This window comes from Ochlerotatus camptorhynchus, unplaced genomic scaffold, assembly GCF_037179485.1.
Source record: "Ochlerotatus camptorhynchus isolate MF236.1 unplaced genomic scaffold, CSIRO-AGI_Acam_v1.1 ptg000312l, whole genome shotgun sequence".
In the NCBI taxonomy this organism is placed as follows: domain Eukaryota; kingdom Metazoa; phylum Arthropoda; class Insecta; order Diptera; family Culicidae; genus Ochlerotatus; species Ochlerotatus camptorhynchus.
This window is the reverse complement of record NW_027040800.1, coordinates 371,202-377,195: the sequence shown is the minus strand read 5'-3', so window position 1 is coordinate 377,195 and position 5,994 is coordinate 371,202. Positions and strand designations below refer to the sequence as shown.

The 5,994-nt window shown below is 34.8% G+C and overlaps 1 pseudogene; it reads left to right on the top strand.

The window, feature by feature from the left end:
• Nucleotides 1–412: 412 nt before the first annotated feature.
• On the top strand, nucleotides 413–1,870 carry LOC135707437 (uncharacterized; annotated as a pseudogene).
• The last annotated feature ends 4,124 nt before the right edge of the window (nucleotides 1,871–5,994 follow it).

Here is a 5,994-nt window from a genome sequence, read left to right as displayed (position 1 = left end):
AATAGTATTAACTTTTAAATAGGATTTAATAATCTCAGATAGACATTGCTATCCAATGTTTCTAATTGCATATCAAATGTTACATACGTCCTTTTGAAAAGTTATGCTTGCAGTCTTTTTTTTTTCCTTTATTAACGAGACTTTCAACCTTAGGCTGGTTCATCTCTACGAACCAGTCATCAATATTCGCCCTGATACGCCACCGGAAAATCTAATCCCTCCTCCACAGCCAATGAAACCGGTGATCAATATTCGGCCGGATGTGACAGCTCCAAGGGATGATTTCCAATCATTTCTTCAACCATCTGCCACAACCACAACGATTGCCCAGACATCTGCGGAAATAGCGAGAGCAGTTCAAATTGTGCAGCAGTCATCAACATCAAACGTTGTCCAGGAACCAATACTACGTATGCCGGAGGATTTCATGCTTCAACAGATCCAGTTGAAGCCGCTGGAAACTACTAGTTCCCTTCCAGGTAAAAACTTCAATGATAATTTTGACACTGAAAAAAAAAATTGTGGTTGCTTTGTTGAAGTTAACAAATTTAAATGACATTATTGGTGTTTTGGATTCATGTGTTCCATTTGGTGAGTTTGCATTTTTTTGACAGACAAAAATTTTATTTTGACAGACACCTTCTCGAAAATCAACCGATCAATAACTGAGGGACATCTTAATTTATTTTTTATGTTTCAAATCTAAGTGAAATTTTTTAAAATGGAACACAGCCTTAGTACCGAATTAAATTTATTGATTGCATGCATTTTGCAGATTATCGATCATTTGCGCCAAATGTTCCTGAAGAGAACATTCACTTTGAGGCTTATACCAAGAATATGGATGTGGAAGGTATTTGAGTTTTAATATTAATTTAATATTGATTATCAGCTTTATTATAATCATTGTAAAATCAATACAAATAATGAAATGTCCTTTTAAACGAGGATACCGATCAAGTTGAAACTGCAACGGACCTAGATGCACTTATTAAACAAAATATTTTCGATGCAGTCAATGATGCAATGCGGAGCTATCTTGACATACACATCGAAAACGTAGTAGAACGTGCGGTAACTGCAGCTGTCGATAGAAGTTTTGCGACTAATTTTGCTCGTCTAGCAGCCATGACGGAGGTATTGAACAAAACGGCATCCAAAGACGACACAGTTATCGAGTTACGATCATATGTTGATACTGAGAAGCATGTTACCGATTGGAATGCTGAGTTGACAAATGATGCTCTTCAAATGAAATATGTGAGTACTCCAATAAACCGTTTCATAAATTATTCAAGAATTCAAATGTATCATAATTTAAAATATTACATCTTTTTTCCAGATGGAATTTTTCTCCCGAATTATTGTTCCTAATTCGTGAGTGGAAGAAGGAGATAACGCGTTTTACGTCATTGCAGATTGTCTATTCACTAGACAATTTTGGAATCGATTTACTTGGACAGGCGTGAACAGAGGACATAAATCCAAACGAGGCTTCCGTGAATTTGGAAACGTCACGGAACTGCTTTTAAAACTTATTCAGATTGGTGACCCCACATATACAAAACAGCAGTTGGAGAAGTTTTGTAAAACGCGCTTATTTAGACATGCTAAGACACGATCTGCTAACAAAATGCTGCGAAAGTCATCTTGTCGTACTAAGCGAGGTGTTAAAAGGTCAAAGCCTCATCATGAAGATGCTATGAGTGTTACAGACGACATCGAACTTGATGACAATGGCTCTGATGGTAAGGATATGGAAGACTTTGAGAACACAGGGTCAATTCATCAACCGAACGACACTGATACATCTGAAGGCAATGATGGAGACTTCCAAGCTACAGGCAACAGTGATGGTTCTTCTGAATGATTGATCACGGAATGAAGGATTAATGTTACGGTCGTGACTGTCAATGATTTTTTTACATTTCTTGTTATTTTTTAAATGAAAAATTGTTGAATTGGATTCTTAAACAAATAAACTGCTTTCTTAGTTTTATTACTTGATATAATGCTCACATTAGGTATTATCTGCTATTTTAAATGCCAATCGTATAACCACTCAGATGAAATTTGCCATTGTATGCATAAGTGGTATGAATACAGTTTTATCTTTACGGTTGATAGGAACCATTTTACATAAAATCAAATCAGGTCTGTAGAAATTAGCATTTGAAAAATTTTCTTTCACAAGTTTTGAGCTGAATACATGAAGAAAAGAATAATCCATTGGTTTTGGGAAGAAATTTTCCATTTCCAACAAATGTTGTCCTTTGATTAATACTTCATCTTCATCTTCATGAACATCTGTCATTCCAACTAATTCTTATGTATTTGTGAGAAACCATTTGTTGGTAAACTTGTTTGTCAAAATAAATTCTGGAAAGGTAATTTTACATACTTTTTCATTTTTTATGACATTGATTAAAGTAGGTTTGGAGAAATGCTGTAATTTTGATGATTTTTCACTACATTCAGCTTCTGTTATTCGGTTGGCTATTTGAGCTAACGGATTAGGACCGGGTTTCACCAGCTTTTTCAATGAATGTAGGCAATTTTCGAAAGGATATGCGGAAAGAGATATTAATGTTCCAAATTTTTCCACTTCGTCTACAATATGGCAAAGATTGTGTACATTACTTGTGATAAACTCCGTACCATACAGTATTTTGTAGTCATTTATAAATTCAATTAAGAGCATTCTCGCGATTGGTAAAAAAGATTTGTATCTTTTCACAGAACAAATACGGACTGCGCAAAACAATAATAAAAAATGTTCATAATACTTAGGTGGTAGATGATCTTTTAGAAGCACAACTCCTACATAGTTCAAAAAAATCGATATTCCAACCCTTTCCAAAGTGAAATATGTTCCAACGAACGCATACGTCGGTGAATCTCTACAGGGAACCTTAAATCAACCAAATATTCAGAGATAACCTGTTTTCCGTAAGCGCTCCATTTCGCTCGTTTCGTCATGCATCCAGTACGCCAAGAATTAATCAGCTTCCGCATAATGCCTAACTCTAATAAATGTAACGCATCTCCAACAATGACATCATCTATCATGTCTATCGGTAGTTCCGTAAGTACAGACACGGCACGTTGGTGCTCTGGGTATTTATTCTCTCGAAACATTTGATTAGTTCGTAGCTCTGCATTCACTTCTGGGAAGATCATGGTTCTTGTCTCATGGGAATATTTTCCTTTCGTCGTACACTTCAGGCATCCAAACTTGCCGTTATAGTTTGTTACACACTTAATAAAGGCCCGAGCGGGAGAATCACATATAAACGCTCGAATTTTTACGGAAACTTTGTGAGTATTAATTATCACACCTGAATTAAGAACTGATGTAAGTTCATTGATGAAAGGAGATAAAAATTTATTGGCATCTTTTGGTTTGCTTGCTCCATAGTAAATACCAACGATGATTGGAGAAATGTGTGATAACTCATGGATATTCACAAGAATTGGGCAAAAATGATTGGCACTGCTCTTATATATGGGAAGACCATCAATGTTGATGTTAAGGGATACATTCATATCCACAGCAACATGCTCCAAGTGCTTTTGTAGGCCACGTTCCAAGCCATGGTGCCAGTATTTACCATAGTTTTTCATGGTTATGTTATGATTTCCAAAGTTCTAGGGGTTCTCATAAAAGTGCGGGGATCTTTTGGTAGATCCGCCTGCAAGTGAGTATTGAGCACACCAATCAACGATTTCAAAGCTGCTTGCGATATTTGATATTGCGAAGCCCATTTCCGGATTTCAGATTGAAGTGATCCTAAGAATGAAAGTACAGTTTTTTTTAAATCGTTAAATTACTTTTAGTAAAATTTGGTTTTACCTTGGTATCGTTCATTTTCAACTATATCTTCTAAAATTTCTTTCGAATCATCCATACCGTGAGTATTCATTTCATTATCCAAAGCTTCCGTGGCCTCATTAAATTCTTCAGAGGTGACAGAAGCAGAATAAGAAATCGATGAACTAGAATAATGCTGCTGGTCCACATCGTTATTTTTATCCGAATTATTTTGAGAAATCTGAGGGATAATCCTTTTTTATGCTTTTGAAGCAAGCGACTGTACGTTCCACTTTTGCGGATTCGCGTCAACTTATTTTTTAAAACAAATGTAATCATACTCCGCCTGATTTTCCTGATTTTCCGAATATTTGTTTTTAATCGTAGATTGAACAATGATTCCACAATCAAATAAATAAAAACAGACAGATGTGCAATATAAAATAACTTCATGTGTATCTATATGTAATGTTCATCAACTTTCTCGCAATATGATTTCGGGTGGACAAATACGGTGATTTATGCAACTAGGGAAAAAAGTTTTATTTCAATCATAAAAAATCGTTATAGGGTTACGGTATGTAATGTGGGTCTAGTCCTTTCATTCGGCCTATCACGCAAATAAATAATTAATTAAGGAATATTACACAAAAAATAAGGAAAATATTGATCACTGATGATTGATAAATGTGTACCACACACAAATCAATTTATATCACAACATTTCAATACATTTTCAGCTCTCGTAAGTAATAAAACTGGTTGAGAATATCACTCTGTTCGGAGTTTTTAGCCGCCATGACTTCTAAGGTTAAGATGGGAAGGTTGCACTGACGATCATCAAATGGCCTGATTATGGCATTTATTGAATGGAATTACCTGATAATACACACTAGACGTAAAACTCACAGTTACTGTTTGAATATTTTATGTTTATTTTAATTGTTTAACAACGTTTTCACAAGTAAATCATGGACCCAACTTTAGGGACACATTTCTTTTCTATGTTCCTAACTTTGGCCCATGAAATTCATTTGACAGCATATAGCAATAAGAGTAACGTCAACAATGTGGTTTGCATTTGGATGATAAGGAACGAACAGGAAGGGAGATTTTTTCTGCCAAATCTGTATAATGAACATCACAATGTTTTGATTTAGATATTCTGCGGTCGAAAGACGATAAGCGAAATTTTTAATTTTTAATTTTTAACTTGAGTGATTTAATGTAGTTTTCGTAAAATTTTCTCTAAGAAATGTTTTGAGGAATGAAGAGTATTAAGTTAACAGTGATAGTGATAAAAAAAAATACATAAGAAAACGTTACCAAGAGCGTTTTTTTTGAGAATCAAACAGGATAGGACGAAGTTGCATCCATAAATAGACCCAATTTGGGGACAATAGACCGATATTACATACATTTCCCTGGTGAGTTTTTGTCTTAAAAAAAGTAAGTTTTTCAACTTTTTGCGGTTCCTGATAGCAAACGACATGATAAGCATATCTAAGCATACCATTTAGCAGTAGAATATCGTTTGCAGGTAAATTAATTGATGAGTTATGATTAAAAACGTAATCTATGGCTGCATATTAGACCGAGGTTAGGGACGTATACCCTATGTAATCTTTTTACAACTTGATGCAATATTTCTAATTTAATATGCGTGTATATACGACTTGATTTGAACATTCTTTTACGATTTATGGTTTGCTGGGTATTTATACCAAGCACGGAATCCTACAGCAAACCTACGGTCGAATACAACCTTTTATTATTATTTTTTTTCAATAAATCCTTGTTAATTTTGACATATCATGTTTCAATTTTATTTTGTTCTATACATTTTTTTATTTTGAATTTTGAAATGTTGATTTCTGTAGGGAAACGTTGGCCTCGGCAATACCTTAAACCATTATCATCAGGGGATAAACAAAGTCCTAGAGCACTCAAATGTGGCCAATAGATGCTTTGAAAAACAATGTATCCACTTGCCAAAATTGAGCTCTCAAGGACGTTGTTACTGCCGAAGCCGTCGTTTAGTCTATCAAGTTTAAATTTTTAAATTTATATCCATTCAACTTCTTTTTATTTATTTCCATCATTCATGTCCATTAAACTTTTACAAGAACCTGGTAGCCCTAAAAGCCTCGCACACCCTCATACGCAAATCTCCACTTCCCCTT